At 44.1% G+C, this 25,823-nt stretch overlaps 1 protein-coding gene across 1 annotated transcript in view; it reads right to left on the bottom strand.

Moving 5' to 3' along the window:
• The window catches only part of TMEM164 (transmembrane protein 164), a 1,027,811-nt gene that overhangs the window by 305,702 nt on the left and 696,286 nt on the right, over window positions 1-25,823 (bottom strand). The window lies entirely within an intron of this gene.

Raw genomic sequence — 25,823 nt, forward strand, 5'->3', positions numbered from 1 at the left:
ACAGATTTAAAGGCTTGCCAAGGCAGGAAAAGGGGAGCACTCTTCACTCAGACTTGTACTGTTCTTGTTTTTGGGGGATTCTTTATTTTTAGAGCCCCTTGCCATTGTTTTTTGTCTGCTTGTCAGAAGCTCACTGTGTCTGCTGATTTTGTTTTTTTAAAGGATGCAGAGGTAGGTGTAAAATGTTTAACAAACTTGGAGAAGGAAGCCTGGTAAATCTAAATAACCCTCTGAATTAGTTTCCCTCCCCCATTATACTTTTTTTAGGACCTCAGAAGCAGAGGGTCCAAAAACAACCTCTTTATCTAAAGAATAGCTAAATTTTCAGTTTTGATATCCTCAAGGAAATGCTGTGAGATAACACAAACCTTTTAACAGTTCCAGTAGCAGCTGCTTTGGAAGCGGCATCATCTGAATGATAAGCGCATGTCAAAGTGTGATTAGCACCAGAGAGACACAAGCAATAACCTTTATTCATAGATTTTTTTTCCTCATAAGACAGAAAGATGATGATAATGTTCTTCATATTCCCAAATGAAGCAAGTATAAACGTTAACATATGAGCTTGACAATTAAGTATTCTAAAAATAAGTGTGGCAGAAGTATGCACTTTTTTTTAAATCTATCAGACTTTCCCATCTTTATCAGAGTGGGAGGGATTAGCACTTATCAGAATTTTAGCATCAGCAGGATTTACCGAAGTGTCAGATCTGCAATTGGCTTGTTTGAACCAGGTTACAAAGGAGTTTGACGTCCATCCACTGCTCTACTGAGAAATTCTAATTTGTCTAAGGCATCACTGCTTCCTACAAAATCATGAATATCAGATTGCTCTGATTTTGCACTTGCAACTGTTTCCATCTGAATTACATTATTTCTATTTGACTTGTTTAAACTGTTGTGCCATTTAATGTTCTGTTTAACCACTCTGCCATTTAGCTATTTTGCTGTTAACTGTTCTGTTTAGTTTTGCTGTTTCCTGCACTTGTTTTTAGTACAGCCATAGTCTAGATTTAGGCTTGCTAAATCTAGGTCTGTACTGCATCACCTAAGCACTAACTCCATACTGCCTTTTGTTGGAGAGGGCCCCCATTGCACCCTTGTGGTAGGACAGTGCAGTCAGGGACCCATCTAATTCTAGGTTGTTGGACTGGGTTCAGAGTTGAGCTTCCTGATTTTTAAAGGTTTCTCAGGATGGTATTTAAGCTCTGCATTTGCGTGGATCAGCCCTTATTTGTGTGTTGCGCACCATCGTTCACTAATGTGCAATTGCGGTTACTCTTGTTAGTCATAGACGCAAAGCTTCTGCTCATTAATTTCTCCTTTGCTAGGATTTGTGCTTGAATGGAGATTCTTGTGGTTGTACTACATTCTTTGGTGTCTTAATCACCAAGCCTATGAGGTAACCACACTTCTCACTCAGCAGCTCTAGCAGTCTAGTCCCTTACAACATCCCTAACTGGTCATTTCTGGTCAATCCCTGTTACCAAATCACTTTACCTATCACTACGGGAGAACAACTTCCCACCATTTCTCCAGTCAACCTAGTCAACTTAGGCATCCTGAGGCAATGTAGCAACTGCCTCATGTACACTGACAACCCAATTCTTCTGAGACACTCAACTTCAAAATGAAAGAGGTGCATCTGCACAAAAAACTTAGAATATAGGCTCTCCTGCTCACCAGTCAGTAGTTCTAACACTGAACAGGTTTGTCAGCACACATACCTCACCGCCTCCACTAATAAAGCAAATACATAACCTTACATATACAGAGGTCCTCTCTAAAAACCTATCCAAAGCTCAGAGGCCTTCCAAACACAAATACACTTCACACAATCATTTGTAGATGACCACAGCACACAAAGGCATAAGCACAAGTATCTCACCAAATAAGCCATTAAGGTATAACACAAAACCCAACATTCTAGTCACAGGCAATTCTACCATGAAACACACAGATGTGCCACTCACCAGGCTGGATAAGCTGTTTGTCTGGTGCCAGGATCTGACGCATTACACATGCACTCAAGTCTCTCAGCAACAAGTACTATTATGACTCTGTCATAGTCCATGTTGGTGTGAATGACTTGAGAAGAATCTCTCTGGACTATATGAAGAGAGACATGACTGAGCTGTGTCCAAGGCAGGTATGTCCCTAGCCTTAAGCAGCATACTTCTTTCGCCAAGGATGATGCCACAATACAAATAAAAGATGATTGACTTTAACAATTGGTTTAACGTCTGGTGTCACTCCAAGGAGATCCAGTTTCTGTCAGCCTGGGATGATATGGTCGACAGATGTCGATGCTTTGCCAGAGATGGCCTTCACCTGTCAGCCCTGGGATTTCGGCTACTGGTTAAGGTTCTTGCCTCCCCCACAATGCCTATTTTAGGCAATGTCACAAAAACAAAATTTCCAATGTAAATCTTTCATCAAAAACTAACATCAGGGTTATGCTGCTAAACGCTAGCAGTCTAAACATAAAACTGCACTCTCTGGAAGCAGCCCTCACTCTAGAAGATGCTGATGTCTGTGCAGCCACAGAGACTTGGTATAAGGCCATGGAAAGCACCCTGGCCATATGGGGTTACAATGCCTGCCACATGCTTCGACCACTAAATGAGAGTGGAAAAACTAGAGGAGGAGGAGTATCAATATTCAACAAAGATATATACACCTCCAGACTAGTCAAATTAAATGAGTGCCTTGAACTACTCCAAGTGCAACTTGCCACAGGCAAGACCACTCTCCAAGTTATTGCCAGTTATAGGACCACTTCCATGAACCAGGACACCCACAGTGCTTATCTGGACCTACTGGAGTCACCCAATATCCAACCAAATACCTTAGTTTTAGGAGACTTCAACTACCCATCCATAAATTGGGCAAACTGTACCTGCTCCAACGCAATAGCCCAAAGGTTCTTGAACTTTGTTAACTCAATTAGTTGACACCCCCACAAGTGTTTCAAACATTCTAGACCTGGTGTTCACAAACATGGGTGGTCTTTGCACCACCCCAAGTGTATGGGTCCTCCCTGGTGACATCTGATCATAGGTCAGTCTCATTACTAGTAAAATCGCGTCTGACCCACCCTCAGCCGAAACAAGCCTAAAAAAAAACTTCTCCAAACATAACTATAACCTTCTAAGGGACAGCATTTATAACTCCCAACCCCACTGACAGCAAGGACACCTATGCCGGGATATACACCAAAGCCTTGTATAAACACCTACATTATTGCACTGATTCGGCCATCCCTGATAGGATCAAAGTAAGTTCCTCATGAAAGGACAAACCAACAAACCTGCTTTGTGGACACTTGCCATAAACAGGCTATATAACAGGAGAAAGAAATTGCTGTCTAAATATAGTAAAGCATGGTCCCAAAATTCAAAGCACTCTCTCCTCTACTTAAATAAGCAAATAAGACACCTAGTAAAGAAATCAAAACCAGACTATGAATCCAAACTGGCTGCCATAGCTAAGGGTAACCATAAGGCATTCTTTGGCTATGTCTGTAGCCTCAAAGGAAAATCTCAGATTTGCGCTGAACTTGTTGTAAATGGTATAACATGTACTGAACCTGTGGATATTGTGAATCTGTTGGCAGACAGATTTAGTGAGAACTTCTCCCTCCTGTCCCTGTCTCGTATACTACAAAACATCCCTTCTACATGTCCTCCCCTGTAATATGCAAGGAACAGGTCCTTAGTGCCCTCTCAAAGCCAAAAACAGTGCCTCTATGGGAACGGACAACATCCCTGGGTGTAGTCTAAGTTGTCTAAAAAAAGAAGTTATGTCCTTACCATAATGTTCCATGTAGAGTGTTCATCTCGCCTTTATTCTTACACACGGGTTCGGAGCCGATCCTCGGCTCCGAGTCGGCCACATCGCAAAGCTCTGAATCTCAGAGAAGCTCGAGACCAGCCCATATCCCGCAATCCTCCCTGCCATTACTCAGATCTAGTTTGCAAACAAACCAGACCAAAAATCCAACACCTCCGGTGCAAGAACTATACACTCTCTCAGGCATTCAGAGACACTCTCTCACCATAGCAATAACTAAGGGTAGAAACATATACCCCATGATACATGGGACCATATACCCCGGAAGGGGTTAAGACAAGTCGATCAGAATCTAATCCTACCAGTTCTTCCAAAACACGTGGGGATGGGAAGGGAGGGAATGTAAGAACAAAGGCGAGATGAACACTCCACATGGAACGTTATGGTAAGGACATAACTTCTTTATGTGAGAGTGTTCAATCTAGCCGTTTGTTCTTACACACGGGTAGCATCCCTAGCTCCGTCACCCTGAGTGACTTATGGAAGAACGTTCCTAAGCACAGTGGAACCAAAAGATGTCCTGTCTTTGGAGACTTTGTCCACTCTGTGATGAGTGATGAAAGTATGTGGCTTAGACCACGTGGCTGCTGCACAAATAGTGTCCAAAGGCAAGTGAGCTGCATGAGCCAAGGAAGTGGAGATGGATCTGGTAGAATGGGCCTTCAGTTTGGTGGGTAAGGACTGATTTGATTTAGAGTATACAAAGACTATACAATCAGCAAGCCATTTAGATAATGTACGTTTCGTAATTGCCATGCCCTTTTTATTGTCTGCAAACGCGACGAAGAGCTGATCTGTCTTCCTGTAAGCTTTGGTCCTATCCAAATAAAATCTTAATTGCCTGTGAACATCCAACTTGTGCAGCATATACTCCAATTTGTTAGTATGGTTCTTGAAAAAGGTAGGGAGTTCTATAGATTGGTTAATATTCGTAACTGAACATACTTTTGGTAGGAAAGATGGATTTGTACGCAAAGAGACTATCTGGATGGAATATCAAGTAAGGTGGTCTAACCGATAATGCTTGCAACTCAGACATTCTACGAGCTGAAGTCACAGTGACGAGGAACAGTGTCTTCCACGATAAGAACTTTAAGAGGCAGGACGAAGCAGGTTCAAAGGGTGGCAGCAGGAGTTGCGACAGTAACAAATTCAAGCTCCATGGAAAGAAAGGTTTTCTGACGGGCGGTCTAAGATGGAAGGTTCCTTTCATAAAGGCCTTACAAAGCCTGTGAGACATAATGGAAGAACCTTCCTCACCAATATGGAAGCTCGATATGGCCGCCAACTGTACTCTTAGTGTGGAAGTAGAAGCTCCTTCGTGAAAGAGGATAGATAAGAATTCCAAAACTTTATGTAGAGGAGCTACCAGGAGGTCTAAGTGTTGGCTAGACGCCCAGTACACAAAGCGTTTCCACTTACTCCTGTAAGGTTTAGTAGTGGAAGCTTTATGAGAAGCAACCAGAATGTGTTGAACTGCTGGGGAGAGTAGATCAGACCTGGCTAGGCAAGGAAGTGGAGCAGCCAAGCTGCCAGTTTGAGGGACTGAAGAAACGGGTGAGGAACTCCCGACAAATGGGTCAGTAGATCTGGTACTGGGTCCAGAATCCACGGTTCCTCTATTTGATAGGCTCGAAGAAAGGGGAACCATATCTGCCAAGGCCAGAATGGGGCTATGAGTATTATTGTCCTTTCCAGGTTCCTGGCTTTCTGTAGAAATCTGGGAATCAAGGGAGTAGGGGGAAATGCGTATAGGAGACCCGGGGGCCAATCGTGTATCAGTGCGTCCCTGGGGACATCCCCCGGAGGGGGTAGAAGGGGCAAAGTAGCTTCTGCATTTTGCATTCAATGGGGAAGCAAACAGATCGCAAGAAGGCTGGCCCCATTTGCGGAAGATCTTTTCTGCCGACTGTGGACTGAGGGACCATTCGTGAGGTAACAGGATGGCTCTGCTCAACCTGTCCGCAATGACGTTGGATGACCCCGGGATATGCGTTACTATCAGAAAGCGACCCGTGGACTCTGCCCATTGCCAAATTCTCATGGCCTCTCTGTATAACGGGTAAGACCTGGTTCCCCCTTGCTTGTTTATGTACCAGACCACAGACATGTTGTCCGTCTGAACTGCTACTGTTCCTAGAGGTAAGAGGGCTTGGAAGTGTTGCAACGCTAGGAACACCGCCCTCAGCTCCAGAACATTTATGTGTAGAGTGTACCCCATGTTGGACCACTCCCCTTGGACTGTTCTTCCCTGAAAAAGGCCCCCCCCACCCTATCAGGGAAGCATCCATGGTTATTATGGCCGTTGGACTGGGTAGAACAAACGGACGACCCATAGTGAGGCTCTGATTGTACACCCACCATGAGAGGTCCCGTCTGCAAGAGTCTGTTATCAGAATCTTGTGCGCTAGGGGTAAGTGTTGGAACGACCACTGCGCAAAGAGCAGCCATTGTAGGATCCTCATGTGTAACCTTCCCATAGGAACTGCGATTAGTGACGCTGCCATTAGTCCCAAAACTTTCAACACCAGTTTGGCCGGGGCTTTCTTGCTCTCTAGTAGAAGAAGAACCTGCTGTTTGAGGGCTGACACCCTTATTGGAGGGAGCTTCAGCAGTGTTAATCATGTATCTAGGTCTGCTCCGATGAATGAAATATGCTGTGAGGGCAATAAGCAAGACTTTTCGAAGTTTATCGAAATCCCTAGGTGGGAACAAAGGTCGACTGTGCAGTCTCTGGCTTGCAAGAGGCGACGCTCGGTGGTGGCGGTGAGGAGCCAGTCGTCCAGATAGGGAAACACCTGGAATCGTTGTCGTCTCAAGTGAGACGCAACTACTGCCATGCATTTGGTGAATACCCTGGGGGCTGAGGTGAGTCCAAAGGGCAGAGCTCGAAACTGAAAGTGACCGGCTCCCAGCTGGAAGCGCAGGTGATCTCTGGATGGTCTGGCCAGTTTGATGTGATAGTACGCGTCTTTGAGATTTATAGAGCACATCCAATCGTCCTTCTGTAAGAATGGAAGGATCGATTGAAGCGTGACCATCCGGAACTTTTCCTTCTTCACGAATGTGTTGAGATTGCTGAGATCTAAGATCGGTCTCCAGTCCCCCGTCTTTTTTGGAACTAAAAAAAAACCTTGAGTAAGTCCCGGATCCTCTTTGGTCTGCCGGGACTGGTTGGATGACTCTGTTTTCGAGCAGCTTTGAAATTTCTACAGCTGCTGGGCTTCGCAGACGGGGTGGCACATCTGGAAACCTTCTTTGTAGAGGTGGAGTTGATGTGAAGGGGATTTTGTATCCTCTGGTTATAATGCTTTTTACCCAGGAATCCGAAGTAATATTTAGCCAGGCCAGTGGGTATAAAGCCAAGCGACCCCCGACTGCCTCCAGAGCAGGACAGCCGGGCCTCCCTTCAGGAGTGCTGGAAAGGCTTCCCAGGGACAGAATCCCTGCCGCCTTGGTTATGCAGACCTCCTCTGCCGCCAGGGTGGTGTCTTCCATTTCTACCCCCACCCCCTCTGCCTCTGGAGGGGGTATCACTCTGTGTGGCTTGGAAAGATCCCGGATTCTTACGGAACCACATTTTCCCGCCTCGTTGGCCTTTGGGGTACGGTCTAGTAGGAGCGGAAAAAACGGACCCCGACAGCAGATAGGGTCTTTCCCTTTTGCTCACACAGAGTCAGAGTCTCCTTAACCTTGGGCCCGAAGAGTGTGGCACCATCAAAAGGGGCACTGGCAAAGGAAGACTTGAAGGCTTCCGCAAAGGAGCACAGCCGCATCCAGGATTGTCTTCGAAGAGCAATCGCTGACGCTGCAGCTCTACTCGATCCTTTGGCTGCATACGAGATGAGCCTCATGGATGAGTTTACTATGGAGGTAAGGGTGTTAAGTTGTGCTGTTACCTTATCTGAAACAGCAGCATCTGTGTTACCCTGGAGGGTATCTGTCAGCTCCTTGATGAGATCCCTCTCTAGACGTGTGAAAGGAGTCAAACAGTTTAGCGAACATATGGAAAAAGTCGCTGAACTAAAAACGCGCTTCCCATATCTGTCCATAGTCCTAGAGTCCTTATTAGGAGGATGAACAGATGAGGAAGACTCAGACATCTCCTTTTTCGTGGCTGCCGCCGCCACCACCATAGCGTCGACCAGAACTCCCTTGGTGAGATAAGTTTTATCCTGGGGGGCGGTGATAAACTTGTTTGGTTTCCTAGGGACTGATTCCACTGTGTCAGGTGCCTCCCATGCCCTTCGAGCAATGAATTCCATTAATTCATCGAAGGGCGGAGTCACCCAGGAGGTAGAAGGTTGAGCCCCAAAAGCCTTCAGCAGCACCGACTCGTCCTCAGTGGGGACTAGGGATTGCCAATCACCCCTCTTGTTTCAAAATCTCCAGGATGTCTGCAAATGACACATCCTCAGAGGGTGACTTGGGGGACCCCTCTGCCTCATCCAAGTCGGTGTCAGATGTTAGAGATTCCTGTGGGGAATCTATGTGCCTCCTCTTGCACAACCGTTTCCTCGGGACCTCATCAGAGGGGGCTTCTGGTGAGGCCTCCAAGGAACAGGGGGAACCCTCTGGGGGTGGCTGAGGCAATGGGGCTCTACGCTTTGGATGGGTCGTGGGAGCAGAAATAGAAAGCGGCCCTTTTGGGGAAGGAGAAGATTCCCCTGATGAAGTGGTTGTCTGTGCAGACAATACTTTCCTCATAAGGTCAAAAGCCCCCGAACCCTGGGCCGAGGACTCCCCCGGTTCCGAAGAACACGGGAGCATCCCAGACGCAGGGGCCGTGGTCTCCGACCCAGAGGACGGAGCCGAGCCAGTCTGCACCGAAGCCCTGAGAGGGAGAGTCGGCACCGACATGTCGGTACGACTCTCAGTCCAGGAACCGAGGAGAGACCGTCGGCTCCGCGACTCCCCTACCGGTTCCGAAGGAGTCGAAGTCAATGGTGTTGATTGTGCAATGGACGGTTTTGGCACAGAGGGCTCCACTATCATCAGGTCATCCTCTCCCGGCTCCAAGATCTGGATGGGTCTCGGAGGAGGACCCGTTGGAGATATGGGGAGGCCTTCTAGTTTCGACACCAACTGGGAGGAAACTGCAATCAACTTGGAAAGGGCCGTGTTTTCCATGAGTTTCTGCATGACACGATCCACATCTGTCTCAGATAACGGTCTGGAAGAACGTGTCGAAGGAGCTGAAGATGGCACTGACCGAAGAATGGACGGTGATGGCAGCTCCGACACCGGTTCCAATATCTGGGGCTCAGTGAAAGATAAACGTTCGACGCTCGGCCCCGAGGTCTGTGGAACCGGCGAACGAACCCTAGAAGATGAACTTGGAGCCGATGACATGGGCTCCAACATCTTCGACCCCTTCGAGGATTTAGAAGCCTGATCCGACTTGTCCAAAGCCTCTTGAAAGGCAGACTTAAGTAATCCTCTGTCTATAAGCTTCCTGCGTCTATCTGTCATGACCCTCCCGCTAAAAGAATGACAAATAGAACAATCCTCTTGAAGGTGGAGAGGGCCAAGACAGTAAACGCAGGAAGTGTGATTGTCAGTAATAGACATTTTCTGCCCACACTGACATCTCTTAAAGCCGGATTTAGCTTTTTCCGATATGATTAGGCCACAAACAGGTGCCTGAAGAATAAAAGGGAATATATAATGATAATAAACACACACACAAAGCACTTCTATATAAAACTAAGAAATATAAGCTTATTTGAACAAAAAAATAAGTAGCTTATCTGGAAACTGTAACCAATTATCAAGTTTTTTTCTGGTCCGAGCTCTCCTCGATCTGATCTGTTGCAGCAGCAAACTAGATCTGAGTAACGGCAGGGAGGATTGTGGGATATGAGCTGGTCTCGAGCTTCTCTGAGATTCAGAGCTTTGTGATGTGGCAGACTCGGAGCCGAGGATTGGCTCCGAACCCGTGTGTAAGAACAAACGGCGAGATTGAACACTCTCACATCAGGAGTTAGCTGCATCACTGAGCAGACTCTTCAACCACAACCTAAACACTGGGTATGTCCCTGCAGAATGGAAAGCTGCTACGGTCATCCTCTTACTTAAGGGAGGTCATCCACTGACCCTGGGAACTATAAAGTCTGACCAGCCTCATCTGTAAAGCCATGGACAGAATCATCATGGCCCTAAAGAAAGAGATAGGTGACCTCCAAATGTCTGACCCGACTCAATTTGATTTTGTCAAAGGGAGATAATGTCTACTGAACTTGGTTGACTACTGTGAGACAGTCAAAGCCCTAGATGTAGGTAAAACTGTGCAGACAGCTTATATGGACTTTGCAAAGGGCTTTGACACCATTCCCCACTCTGGTATTACTGCCAAACTTACCAAACTGAAGGTAAACCAGTATATTTTTAGGTGGGTTGCAAACTGGCTCACCGACAGAACACACAGTTAAAATAGGTGACTCTACATCCACCAACAGACCATTAACCAGTGGAGTCCCACAGGGCTTGGTGCTGGGGCCCCTATTGTTTGGTATATACTTCTCAGACATACAAGCCAAAACAAAAGGCTTGTGGCCAACAAATTTTGCAGACGACTGCAAGTTGGGAGCGATCAAGGAGTCTCCAAGAGATGCTAACACTGTACAGGAGGGCCTTACACAAACAAACGACTGGTGCCAAAGTCATGGGCCTAAATTAAATGCAAAAAAAAAAGCATCATCTCCTTTGGCAAGGGAAACATCCCTGCAGATTACCCCATTAATAACATCCTAAGTACTCAAACCATGGTGAGAGATCTGGGTGCACAGGTTTACAGCAACCTCATGTTTCTTCAGTGGTAACGACAGCCTTATACATTGCCCACCTTATAAGTAAAGCCACTGTCTCCAAGAATAAGGAGGTCTTAACCTCCCTGTACTCGTGACTTATCAGACTAATACAGTACAATGCTCCCTTAAGTATGTACCTCACCAGGCACCAACAGCAATTGGAGAGACCACAGAGGTACCTTACAAAGAAAATTCAAGGCGTTCAACACATGCCTTATGCTGATGGACTAAAATCACTGTCACTATACTCTGTGTTATACAGACTACACAGGGGAAATCTCTGCCTTGCTTACAAGGCAACCTCAGACCCCCGCCCTGACGGAAATACTACACACTCAAGTCTAATGGCACTTGTTGCACTTGCTCTAGTGATCTTAGCATGAGACGTGACATCAACAGGACTTGTTGGAGATTCATCTCCCAAATGCTACCCCTACTTTGGAACAAGCTGCTACTCCAGGTGAAGCAGAGCCCATCACTGACCCTTTTCAAGCGTAGTTTGGATGATTGGATGGGGAACCATAAACTCACCTTGGGGGTCTCACATATGTCCCTTCTGGACAGTGGTAGTAAATGTTGAGTTAGGTCTGCTTACAGCATTGATACTAAAGGGAAACTGGTTAAAACTTGGCTAGGCTTGTAAGGGCCCCTTGGCCATTAGCCTAGTAACCTCCCATGATCTTATGATCTTATTAAAAAGTATGATTAAGTAACTTTATAAAATCTATCCCCTTTCTTAGGGGCAGTGGGCTGAATATCAGGCAAGTTACAGGATGGAAAAAAGGCATGGGTTCAGGAAATCCCAAGTGTAATAAAACATTTTTTTCAGGAAATCCCAAGTGTAATAAAACATTTTTTCAAGGACAGTGGAATATCACTATGTTCCCTCTGAAACTAATGATTTATTCCAGATATGGTTTGAGAAAAATAAAGTGACTATCTAAAGAAACATTATCCTCAGAACTAGAATTTATCACCTGAAGAGAGACAGCAGAAGTTGTCTCCTCAAAATCACTTTCCTGTTCAACATACTGGGAGTTTTCAGAAAATACAGAATGTACCTTATAAGTAACACCAGTAAAATACAGTTGTGTACACTTACCATAAATTCAGATGTTTGAGTGTATTCGCTGTCGCCGTCCTCGCATATGGGTTATCTGGCTGCCGGTAACCCTCAGTCGGCCTGAATACCAAAGTCCTTGGTATATGACGTTGGTTGCCGCCGGTTGTAAAAGTGATGTCAGTACGTCAGGTATAAAGGGAGGCAGCCGACGCCATTTCCTCAGTTTTTCTTGCCTTAACTGTCAGGAGCCCCCAAAAGAAGGCTAACCCAGGAATGGTAGCACCCTGGATACATGTCATACAAAAAATAAAAATCTACAGTCTGTGCCTTAGGAAAAAAGGGGGAATGGAGGGTGGGAAACCAGGACTGCAACAGTGAATACACTCGAACATCTACATTCATGGTAAGTGTACACAACTGTACTACGTTCTTCGTATTTCACTGTTGCAGTCCTCACATATGGGTTGATTCCCAAAGCTCAGTAAGCAGACAAAGAGGGGAGGATGTATCACAGATTAAGGGTTGGTGAGGAGGCCCTGCAAAACTGCAGAGGAAAAAACTGCCCTGGATTTAGAAAGAGGTAGATTGTAATGCTTTGTGAAAGTATGGACAGAAGACCAAGTAGCTGCTTCTAGAATGTCCTTAGTAGGCACACCTCTCAGAAAGGCTGCAGAGGTAGAGGCTGCTCTAGTAGAATGGGTCCTAATACCCTGAGGGGAAACTTTCCCATGCTGCAGGTAACAAAAGTGAATACAATGAGCAATCCATTTGGAGATGGTTTGTTTTGAAATAGCTTTACCCTGAGCCCCAGGAGCAAAACTAACCAATAACTGTTCAGATTTTTGAAAGGATTTAGTCCTAAGTAAAATCTCAGCTGTCTATGCACATCAAGAGAGTGTAGAATCCTTTCCCCTTTATTTTGGGGATTGTTGAAAAATGTAGGCAGGTGAATAGACTGGTTAAGGGTTAAACTGGAAACCACCTTAGGCATAAAAGTAGGGATTGGTTCTCAGAGAAACCCGATCCGAGTGAAAAATAATGAAAGGCTCTACTGTCACTAGGACTTGCAGCTCAGATACACTTCTAGCTGAAGTAATAGCTAAAAGGAAAGCAGTCTTCCGGGATAGAAACTTCAAATCTGCAGAGGCAGCTGGTTCAAAAGGAGGCAGAGTTAGTTTTTCCAGGACAAAATTCAGATCCCAAGCAGGAGTAGGAGCGGTTTTGGGCGGTCTAAGATTACTAACTCCCCTCAGGAACTGCTTCATCAAGGGGTGAGAAAAAATAGGTTGCTCAAAAGAATAATGAGCCGAAATTGCTGAAGTGTGAATTTTGATTGAAGAAAAGGAAAATCCACCATTAAGCAAGCCTGCCAGGTAGTCAAGAATGACAGAAAGAAAAGGATGAGAAGAGTCTTCTCCTTTAGCTAGCATCAAAGAGCAAAATCTCTTCCATTTATCTGCAAAGGATTTTCTTGTGCTAGGCCTCCTGGCCTCATGAAGAACTTCAACCACCTGTTGGGAAAGATTTAAAGTATTAGCCAGGCAGTTAAATGCAGAGTTTGAAGATGACGATGAAGGAATTTTCCCCCTCCCTGAACCAACAGATATGGTACCAGGGGAAGATGCCAAGGCCGAGCCTGAAAAAGGCTGCTAAGGAGGGGATACCAATGCTGCCTAGGCCAATCTAGAGCTATCAGAATAGCCTTTGTTTTTTCGTGCCTTATCTTTAGCAGCACTCTGGGAAGAAGAGGCAGAGGAGGGAATGCATAAACTGAGAGATGTGTCCATGGGAAGGACAACGCATCCACCCTCCAAGCTTTGTTGTGAAACTCCCTGGTGCAGAAGGTTGGAAGGAGATGACTGGTGTGCGAGGAGAAAAGATCCACTTGTGGGGTGCCCCAATGATGAGTGATGTGCTGGAAAATGTCCCTGTTCAGTTGCCACTCATGAGGATCCAGAACATGTCTGCTCAAATGATCCACCAGGGAGTTCAGCCTCCCTGGAAGATACTGAGCTATTAGATATAGGCCCATGGATGCTGCTATGGATCACATGCTTTGTCTGCACAAGGGGTATGAGTGAGTCCCCCCTTGCTTGTTGATGTACCACATGACTGTGGTATTGTCTGAAAGGATCAGCAGAGTCCCAGGATAGAGTAGGTCCTTGCAAGCCAACAAGTCCTGCTGCACTGCCATTAATTCTTTTAAATTTATGTGCAGATGAATCTGCTGGGTGCTCCAAGTTCCCTGTATGCCCATGCCCTCCAGATGCGCCCCCCATGCAACATCTGAGGCACCTGTGGTTAGAGTCTGGGTGGCAGGCCGTGGGCGGAAAGGCAGATCCTTGTTCTGAGAACAGGCTTTCGCCCGCTAGAGGAACTCCATTAGTAGACAGGGAATCAGGTGAAGAATCAAGTCTAAGTTCTGTGTGTGTTGACACCAAAGATTCCTGAGGTACCACAGAAGTTTTCTCATATGCAGCCTTGCATATGGGATCAAAATACATGAAGCCATGAACCCCAGTGCTTGCAGGAATTGCCTTGCAGAGAGCTGGGTCATGCTCGCCAAGTTCATGAAGTAAGCAGAAAGATCTTCTTGCTTCTGTTGAGGGAGGAATACCATCTGGGTGGCTGTATTCAGTCTCGCTCCCAGGAAAACCATCTCTCTTGAAAGAACCAACTTTGACTTCTTTTCATTGAGAATATAACCCAAAGAGGTGAGAATGCTCTTCACAAAATCCAAATCCTTTTCCAGTTGTTCTGGGGAGTTTGCATGAATGAGACAATCGTCCCGGTAAGAATAAATTTGAATGTCTCTCTGCCTGCAAAAAGCAATGGCTGGAGCCAGGCACTTCATAAAAACTCTGGGAGCAGTAGATAAGCCAAAGGGCAATGCAGAGAACTGAAAGTGTTGCTCCACAGCCCTGAAGCAAAGGAACTGCCTGCAATTTTCCCTTATGGGGATGTGCCGATAAGCCTCCTTGAGCTCCAAAGTTACCAGCCATGAATCCTTGCCCAGCATTGGTAGTAATTGTTGAAGGGTAAGCATCTTGAATTTGAGAATCACCAGAAAAGTGTTTAGAATGGACAGATCCAGAATAGGGCATCAGGTGCCCCCTTTCTTGGGTACCAGAAAAAGACTTGATTAAAACCCTAGGCCTGCTTGATATGCAAGAACTGGCTCTATAGCCCCCATAGTCAGTAGAGAAGAAATACGAGTTTGTACCTCTGCCCTGTGAGTTCTGGGTATGTCTGGGTATCCTTGTAAAACAGGGAAGGTGTGAAGGAAACTTGTAACCTTGGTTTACTATATTGAGCCCCCATTTGTCGTCTGTGATGGTAGACCAAACCTCTGCGAACCTGGCCAATCTTCCCCGCAAAGGAAAGCCAGGGTCCGCAGAGGTAGGCACAAGAAGGCCGGAGTCATTGAGAATGTTTGCTTTGGGAAGCTGGCTTAGAACTCCCCAATTTAGCAGAAGAATGCCATTGTTTAGCCCTTTGAAGGGCAGGAACCTGCCCCTCTGGAAGATCTGAAACCCCTAGGCCTAGAGCGACCCTGCTTGCTAGGATTACGGAAACACCAATTCTTGGAAGGATAATGCCTACTAAACCAAGGAGGCTGACCTGAAGGAAATCCTTTACAGCTTGCATAGATTTTGATATCCTCCAACTGCTTTAGTACCTCCTCAGCTTTATTACCAAAAAAAATGTCCTTGTGCAAAGGAACATCCAGCAATTTAGATTTAACTGGTTCAGAAAGAGGCTGCTCCCTCAGCCAAACATGCCTTCTGATTACGGAACCAGTGGCTGCTGCTCTGCAAGAAGCCTCCAAAGTGTCAAAACCACAATGAAGTGAATGCTTATTAACTAAAGTTTCAGAATTCAGTAAGTCTTGTAAATCTTTATTCTCTGTCATGGAAGGAATATCTCCAAGTTTAGCCTTAACAGCCTCCAAAGTATGTTGCTAATACTTAAGCATGTGAATGAAACAGTTCACGGATCTAATGGCAAGAGTTGCAGAGGTATAGACTTTTTTACCCCACCTATCCAAGCCCCTAGATTCCTCATCAGAAGGCACAGGGTTTTTCGCAATAGTAGCCTTAACACACTTGGGGCCTTGAGAAATAATTTATGGATCAGCAGTAGGGCTTTTTAAAATGGAATTGATGAGATTCAGGAACCCTGTAATACCCATCTGGTTTTCTGGGGGCAGGAGGAACAGAATTAGGAGTTAAAGAATTTAACATGAAAACATCATCCGCAACTTCCAAAACTGGAGGTATAGCCAGAGGCTTATGCTGTGGCAAATCTAGAAATTCCCCGATTCTTTTCTTAGCCTGTGGAAAATCCTGACATTCCCATTTAAAATGCTCCGTAAGAGTATTCAAAGTATCCCCAAAGGAAAAATCTTCTGGAGGGGAGGCAGAAGGGATAGAGTTCCTCAGCATCAGAATCCTCAAAGCCAGGAAAAAGTTGAGAATTTCCTTATTCACCAGCAGACATACTGGAACTCTCAGAATCTGAGACAGATAAAACATCAGGAGGTAATTCCCTAGCCCTCTTGGAAGGGGGGGGGGGGGATGAGAGCCCCTAATCAGGGAAATATCACCAGCCATCTTTACCAACTGGGACTGAGGTACAGGAGGGGAGGCCAACGCCTGCTGGTGAGTAGGTTTGCAGCTGGAAAGTTTACTAGCAATCCGGAGGGACTCGGGAGGCCTAGCAACTGCAAAAGTCTGAATTAAGGTAGTCGGTCTGGTTCTGGTCTCATGTCGAAAGGAAGAAGCGTCAGAAGCCGATGCCTGCAAAGCGGCTCCGGACCCATCTGAGGCGGCGACAGGCGGAGGGTCTGAAGACGAAATAGCAGCCTGCGACATGGAGGACTCCGGAAAGGTCTCGGCAGAGGCTTGTGGCTGAAAATCTGCGGACTGCAGGGGCTGCGAAAGCACCTGACTACCGCTGTACTGACGACCAATTTCACTGGTGTGTCGTCAGTAGATTTAACCCTAGGCCTGTCGCGGTCCTTGTCTTTGCTTTTCCTAGGTATATCCGAAGTTGGGAGACCAGAAGACGCCATACCGACGAATTTAGGCCAGACTCAGAAATGCTTATACAAAATCTTAGTTCTACGGCATATGGTATGCGGGTTAAAGGAAGCACAGAGGTCACAGTTAGGGATGTCGTGCTCAGGGCCCAAACAAGATAAACAATAGGAATGGAAATCACGGTTCAGAATCTGTTTTCCACAGGCAAGACCATTATTAACTTTACCTGACATTCGTTAAAGCAAGAAAAGGGGATCCCCAATGGGGTACTTATCTGAAGGCGTCTTCAACATGGTAGTCGGAAAGCGAAACGAAGGTAAACAGCCGACCGGCACTATTGCAAATTGCATCTGCTTCAGGCTCCATGGCAAGAAAGACTGAGGAAATGGCGTCGGCTGCCTCTCTTTATACCCGACGTACTGACATCAGTTTTACAACCGGCGGCAGCTGACGTCATATACCAAGGACTCTGGTATTCGGGCTGACCGAGGGCTACTGGCAGCCAGATAACCCATATGTGAGGACTGCAACAGTGAAACACGAAGAACATCAGAAGGGTTACAAGCCTGAACTAAACCCTGAGGTAAGCCTAATAAATCACTCCTGTCTAAAGTAAGAGAGACAAGGGAAGATAAATGCTTAACTTTCTCCTTTTTGACAGGAATTTCTTTAGAAGACAAACGTCTGTCAAGTAAATCATCTCTGGCAAAAGGCATCCCAGTTAGGCTAGGCAGAGACAGACAATCCCTACTTCTTCCTCCAGAACGTCTTTCTTGCCCACCAAGGGCAACAGCTGCAGAAGAAGTGTCCAACCCCGAATTCATGATGGCAGAAGGGGCTACTACATCAGAGGGAGTCATGGTAAACTATAAATGATCTGAGGAACCAGAAATGGCCACAGCAGAGTCAAACATTTGTGGATGTGGTAAATTTATAGCCTGCCGCAGGGACAAAAACTGTCTGGAATTGTTTTTTTTCTTGTGTCTGGAAGGAAGAAAGAAGCGCTAAATCAAAAGTTGCTCCATGGTGAATCCAAAACTAATGCCTAAAGCCCATCCAAGACTGACAGCAGTAGTCTGTGAAAGAGTTAAATATTAAAAAAAAAAAAGTAAATTTTCCACCATAAAAACATGATGAAAAGCATTTTAAACACTTACGCCAACCTCCAAAAATAAATTAGCACAAGTTGCAATTAGTAAAAACAAAGATAAATTTAACATTTTTCTCACAAAACTGAAAAGTCACAGTAAAAAGTTTGTATCAAAAAACAAAATGTGGAAGGTTTCTCCTCCCTGAAGGGAACTTATCTGCCCAGCAATGAGGAAGCATTAGCACAGTTAATCCTTGAAAGCCTACAACAGGAGCACTCTTCAGCATCACGAAAGCACTGAATGGCTTGGCACACAAACCACTGACTATATGCTCTGCTCAAGCTGAAAATGGTGTGAGCATGTGGAAGGTACTTAAGCTCTGTAAGCTTGCTATCTGTATATCCTATGCAGAATATAACCCACACAGCTAAGGCTACTGCAGCAGTGATCAAATGAAGAACATGTAGAATGATCTTGTGAGATGCTGGAGATGTGATAGCCAAATGACAGTGATTTGTTACTGTAGGTGCCAGGTGTCTGATAACCGTGCCAGTTTTGGGGGGGGGGGATTTCACTGCTGTGGTTGAACTTGGGAACAAAGGTCATCAGCAGGTTATGACAGTCACAGGATCCTTGATGTTAGGTCAACCTTTGACAATTCTCAGTAACTGTATCATCAGAGCATGCTGCATATTAAGATTGTAATTCTAATCAGATTGGTATTGTGTGCTTCTCACAGACAAAACTGGCCATGGTCAGCAGGCTCACAGGTTTGATCACTAAGTTTACAACCTACTGGCCTTCATGGAGTTTGATTACTGTAGCCCCATATCAGTACTTTTGTACACACATGCACGCACACATGCAGACACACAAACTCTTATAAAGTGACTAGCATAAACTAATAGACAGATATAATTTTTGAAGGTGGTTAATGACATTCTTCTCAACAGTGGGGAAGAGTGTATTCTATAACCTTGGAAGGCATTCTAGAACAGATTGTTCACTTTTTATATTACCTACAATTGTATTGGTTTACCTTCATGTGTATGTGTATTGCACACGGGCAAACAGCAATTGTCCAAAAGGCAGTTTGCAAAAGCCGGACAGAAAAAGGTTTGAATGTGCAATGAGCGAATGCACAGTGACATTCGCTCATTGCACATTCGACATTTTGGGGCAGATTGCACTATAGTGGGAATCAGAAAATGGTCCCTTTCCCACTGCAGTGCGGTCTCGGAGTTAGAATATTAAGGTAGGGGTGGGGTGGGGGCGCAGCACACTTCATTAGACTTTTTTTTTCAACATTAATGTTTGAAAATCAGCGAATCTGCTTTTCAATTTGGTGATTTTCGTAAACTGTCGCTGTTTTCATTTTCATGGTTACGATTCACTCATATGAGCAATCGCATCACTGTGATTTGGCTTTGTAAAGGTAAACCTTTATATTACCTACATTTAGCTTTAGTAATAGGCTCCTTTCGGTTTCAATTTCTTTAAGACTTTTGGGTTTCTAATATCGTGACAGGAATGGACCGCATTCCTAAGTCAAAGTATAAGTTCATAAAATGAGTATTGTTTCAATCTCTAATTTTAGCCAAAAGTGTTCTATGCAGTACTCGCAATGTGCTCAGAATGGACTCCTCCTGAAATTCATAAGGAGTTACATACATCGCTAATGTATCTAAATACAACTGTACATTTTTTTAAATAAGACCAATTGCACCCACTACTACTGGAACTGTTTGGGAATCCATCTTCTACATTGCCTTTATTTCTGCCTGCAAATCCTGGTATTTTATTACTTTGTCTCTCTCTCTCTCTGTACGTAAGACACTGCAACCACTGGGTGTAGGAATTTCAAAGATCAATGCTACTTTTGTCTTCTTTTCATGGACTACTTTATAGGTTCATAGGTAATTACTAGGCTAATGATCCCAGGGGGTCTTCTGAAGCCTAACCATGCTTCCCAAGGGTAGGAATCAAACCCTGGACCTTGTGTCTGTAAGGTAAACACCTTAACCATTATGGCAGCCTCCAATCTGGTTTTCTTGAATCTATTTTTTGAAATGTTGGTAATGGGTGATTCCATGCAATATAAACTTCGTTTTCTATAATGCTTTGTGGGTCATGTTTCAAATGCTTTGCAGCTACTTCAATAATATAATGTTTGCATAATCCCCAATGCAAGTCTTGCCACATTATTATGCCATTCAGTATACAGGCCTTCTGCCATTAGTGTATCACATCCAGCAACATGTGCAAATGTTTCCAATTCTGTTTTACAAAACCTGCATTTGTCTGTTTCTCCCACATGTTCAATGGACTTTGCAAACCAATGTGTATGTAGCCCACTATCCGAGGGCGCCAATATTAACCTTTCGTCTTTTGGTTTAAATTTACCTCTTCTTAACCATTCCTGTGTTAGATCCTGATTAACATGATGTTGTTCCAGGAGTTTTCTGTACTTGCAACTATACTTATGTATTTTTCACATTTCTTTCCTTCTCATCTGATCCTTCACCTTATATTCTTTCTTTTGTTTTTTTGGCACATTCTGCTGCTGCCTGATTTGTATCTTCTTGTGGTTTGATTTCCACTCCCACTTGACACAGACATGCTTCTGATAAATTAAGCAGGGAAGTCATCTTACACTTGTTCTCATATTTTAAAACTTTCACTATGTTTGGATCTTGTGAGGTCAGCAGATATATATGCAGTCCCATGATTGTAGATCTATACATGTAATCAGTTTCGAGGAGACCCATACCTGCCTCAGAATGGGGAATATATAATCTTGATACACACACATTTTTATAAATCATTTGATAAGCATACATTTTGCTTGTATTCCTGTCCAATTGATCCAATACCTGTTGAGGCCAGTCAATCACCTCAAAACTGTAAGTTAGAACAGGAAGATCACAGTGATTTATAGCTTGGACTTTTGTACTTACATGTCAGTGCTGTTTTCAGTATTAATTTTAGTCTACTAAAACATTCTTTACTAAGTTTTATTTGTATTTCTTCATGTTTTACTGCTGATCCTTCATCAAATCCCGAATACTTATACACCCCCTCTTGCTAAAGTTCTTCTATATCACATTCCCATCCCAGACTGATATTTTCGTATTGTTACAGATTTCTTGCTTTAAAGTTTGCTTTTGCATATTTATTAAGACCAAATGACATTCTTATATCTGAAAAAGTTCTGACCACTTGCAGTTTTGCTTTCAGTTCCTCATCTTAGGTTCATAGGTAAGTACTAGGCTAGCTGCCCCTGTGGGCCACTTTAAGCCTGGCCAATTTCCTCCAAAGGTGAGACTCAAATCCCATACCTTGTGTTTGTAAGCTAAACACCTTACTTGTTTATTTGGACTGCAGGCTAGAGATTGCCTTCCATATGAAGAAGGACTGCTAAATTTGCTATAAATGCACTTCATTACAAACATAACTGCACTGCTCTCAGTGCCCTCAACTGGCTTGAATTTCCACATCTCCTAAACTACTTTCAACTAGCTATGGCACACAAAGTTATATATCAACTCGATAACTGCTCTGCTCTTAGCTCACTCCTCCAAACCTATAAACCTACCAGGGCTCTCCGATCTGAAGACAAGCTACTAGTAACCCTATGCAGATCAAACAAAAAGCTGTGCAGTGCTTATACTCCTACACTATCGCAAAACTCTGGAATGCCTTACCAGTAAACGTCAGAGCAAACCACAAGAGTTTTAAACTCACAGTAAAGAACTACCTTCTAGAAACAGATAACTTTGCCTGTTCCAAAACTACTAAGCTACCCCCTTGTTTCTCCCTCTGTTTAGTTCCTGTCCACCCTCCCTAACCCCCCCCTCCTCACTACTTCACTTTCTTCCTTTCCTCTCCCTTTTCTCCCTCAACCATCACTTTAGTGCTTCCTCACTCATCTTTCTATCTCCTCCTACATTTCCAACTCACCCCCCACTCCTCTTCCTCTCTCCCCTCTGTATACCCCTACCCTAGAAACTTTGTTCCCTCTAGCAAAAGCCTACATTCTAGCTTTACCTTGCTAAACTTCTGTACTTGCTGTAATCCCTTTACGCTTCCCATACTCCTCCTTCATTAATTAACCTTGCATTATACCGTTATATCCCCTTTTGTCTCTATCTCCTTTTTATTGATATCTTACCAAAGATAAAGTAGTTATATTTATTGCTACATGACTAGGAGTATTAAGCTCACCCATACTCTCATAAAATTTGCTGCTAGTCCTACTGTTTACTTGTTGACTAATTTAATCCTTTTTGTAAATGCATATCACCTGTCTACCTGTAAATCATTGCAAATGATAATCTACATGTAAGATTTAAATTTCTGTATTTTTTTTCTATTCTAAGTTTACTGTTGTGGAGTTTTGTCTCCCCAAGCCTGTATGTAAATGTATACCAGTTGTCTGCCTTGTAAGTTAATGTAATCTATATTCCACATATAAAACTAATACTTCTGTACTTTTTTTTTTTAACGTTTACTGTTGTGGAGCATTTCTCCCTGGGCCTCTGCTGAAAATGGGCTTCTGATCCAGTAGGACTTTCCCAGTTAACAAATGTAAAATAAATAAATACATATCAGAGTATAAGCAAGGAGAAAGAAACAGGGGATCCTAAACGAATGACCAGCACTGGCCAAGTTTTTAGTAGAATCTAGAACAGAAGTTGTCATTAAGAAGGGAATAATTAGACCGTATACAGTGCAATGAAAAAGTAATTGGCCCCTTCCTGATTTATTTCTTTGTATGTCTGTCACACTTAAATGCTTCAGATCATCAAACAAATTGACATATTAGACAAAGATAACCCAAGTAAACACAAAATGCAGTTTTTAAGTGATGATTTTACTTAAGGAAAAAAATATATCCAAACCTTCATGGTCTTATGTGAAAAAGTAATTGCCCCCCTTGTTAAATCATGAAGTAACTGTGGTTAATCACATTTTTGGGAAAGCTGAGTTCAATTTCACTAGCCACACCCAGGCCTGAGTACTGCCAGACCTGTTGAATCAAGAGATCACTTAAATAGAACCTGTCAGACAAAGTCAAGTAGGCCAAAAGATCCCAAAAAGGAAGACATCATGCCGCGATCTAAAGAAATTCCAGAATATATGAGAAACAAAGTAATTGACATCTATCAGTCTGGAAAAGGTTACAAAGCCATTTCTAAAGCTTTGGGACTCTAGTGAACCACGGTGAGAGCCATTATCCACAGATGGAGAAAACATGGAACAGTGGTGAACTTTCCCAGGAGTGGCCGGCCTACAAAAATTACCCCAAGAACGCGGTGACTACTCATCCAAGAGATCACAAAAGAACACAGAACATCGTCTAGAGAACTGCAGGCCTCACTTGCCTCAGTTAAGGTCAGTGTTCATGACTCAACCATAAGAAAGAGGCTGGGCAAAAATGGCATGCATGGCAGAGTTCCAAGGCGAAAACCACTGCTGACCAAAAAGAAAATTCAGGCTCATCTCACTTTTGCCAAAAAAACATCTTGATGATCCCCAAGACTTTTGAGAAAATATTCTGTGGACTGATGAAACAAAAGTTAAACTTTTTGGGAGGTGTGCATCCCGTTACATCTGGAGTAATAGTAACGCAGCATTTCAGAAAAAGAACATAATACCAACAAGTCAAACATGGTTGTGGTAGTGTGATGGTCTGGGGCTGCTTTGCTGCTTCTGGACCTGGACAACTTGCTGTGATTGATGGAACCACGAATTCTGCTCTCAACTAAAAAATCCTGAACGAGAATGTCCGGCCATCAGTGCATGACCTCAAGCTGAAGCATAGTTGGGTTCTGCAGCAGGACAATGATCCAAAATGACTTTGTAAATTGACTGTATTTACTGATGCCATGAATACTCTGACCAATTGATAATCCAAAAAGAGCCAGGCAGGGCAATGCAGAATTGATAGTGCTCTGATCCTGCAAGAAATATCTTCTATCTTGCAGATTGAGACGGGGGCGTGCAGGTATGCCTCTTTGAGATCTAGAGTTACCAGCCAATTCTGGTGGGAGCTCAGGAAAAGATGGGAGAGTGAGCCAGCATCAGAAAATTGGAGGAGCCTCAGGCTGGTCAGTTATGATCACTAGAAGACACTGGCTCAGGGGGGCCTGCCTGGCTCTCTCCCTCTTGGGAGGCCCTGTCTCTCTCTCTGGAGAGGAGCCCCTGTCTGGGTTTAATTAATTAAATCTAATTAAAGAGAAAGCATTTGAGAACTAGAACATTTTGAGAACTAGAAGGGGGCAGATGTGGGGGGTTTAACAGGGCTTGTTTTCTTTAGCGGCTAAGGCCTAATGGACATGGCGGGCAGGATGCTAGCAGCAGCAGTAGCAGGGCAGGAGCTCCATCAGACATCCAAGGAGAATAAGTCAAACGTAGTGGGTAAAATTTCTGAGGTCGATTCAAGAGTTGTAGCAGAGGCCTCCAGTTGTAGAATATAGGTCAAGCGTACTTTGTTCAGTTTTTTCGGTTTTTTCGAGTTTCACGGAAAGTAGACACCTTATTTTTTGTTTTACCGCGCCGGCGAAACGACCACGTCGGAAACGGTCTTTTTTATCTTTGGCGTTTTTGGGGGTGGGGGGACCGAGGATCCGCATAAAATCAATGAAAAAAGAACCAAAAAAAACTGTTCTCCAACCCGGACTCTAACCTTAGCCTCGTCGGTTGAAAGAGGCACAGGCGAACAGGCTGCTTTCGTGGGATGGGCCTAAACAAGGCAGACACAGTAAGAGGAAAATCTTATGAGGTATTTGTTTCCAGGTTAAACAATTGATGATATATACCGAAGACCAACAGAGATGACGCGGGTGGAATGCGACATCAGCCGAAGCGGACCCGACTTTGGAATCCGACACTGCAGCTGCCCTGACGCCACAGGACAACCCACTTGTTATGACTGCAGATGCATCCATGAAGGACATCACACCAGCAAGTCCACCTCTGAATGGCTTAAAAAAAAACAAAATGAAGTTTTTGAAGTGGCCTAGTCAAAGTCCGGACTCTAATTGAGATGCTGCGGCATGACCTTAAAAAGGCGGTTGATGCTCGGAAACCCTCCAATATGGCTGAATTAAAACAATTCTGCAAAGAAGAGTGGGCCAAAATTCCTCAACAGCGATGTGAAAGACTCATTGCCAGTTATCACAAACGCTTGATTGCAGTTGTTGCTGCTAAGGTTGGCACAACCAGTTATTAGGTTTAGGGGCAATTACTTTTTCACATAGGGCCATGTAGGTTTGGATAGTTTTTTCCCCCCTTAATAAATAAAATCATCACTTAAAAACTGCATTTTGTGTTTACTTGGGTTATCTTTGTCTAAAATTTATATTTGTTTGATGAGCTGAAACATTTAAGTGTGACAAACATGCCAAAAAAAAAAAGAAAAAAAAGAGAAATCAGGAAGGGGGCAAAAATGTTTTCATTGCACTGTAAGATATTGCATGATAACTATAAGAATCGATCAGAGGAGGTTAAGCAAGACTGGGAAGAGAGACTGGATAAGCAACTCAATAAGAAACAATGGGGGATATATGTAAGTCTCCCAAATATGCAACAAAATCTATAAGATTTAGGATCTTTGCCTGGAAGTGTTTAGATTTGTATTTTTATACCTCAAGCAAACCAAAGAATTTTTCCTCAGGTAGACCATAAATGGAGGTGTGATGAGGAAGAAAGTTAACAGGGAGCATATTTTTTGGGAGTGTAATGAGTTGGCAGACTTTAAAGATTCCCTACAAACTGCTCTGTCGGAGATGCTGGGTGAGCAAACTGCAGTAACTAGGAAAATTAATGATTTTTTGGGCTATGATACTTTGGGCAATTCCAATTCTTTAAGACCTTGCCGAGTGTAATTATGACGGCTGCCAAAAAAAACAGTTACTAGAAAATGGAAATCAAAGTCTACACCAACTTTACTAGAAGTAGCGAA

The sequence above is a fragment of the Protopterus annectens genome, chromosome 15.part0 (assembly GCF_019279795.1).
Source record: "Protopterus annectens isolate FY-2018-M chromosome 15.part0, PAN1.0, whole genome shotgun sequence".
Lineage (NCBI taxonomy): Eukaryota > Metazoa > Chordata > Ceratodontiformes > Protopteridae > Protopterus > Protopterus annectens.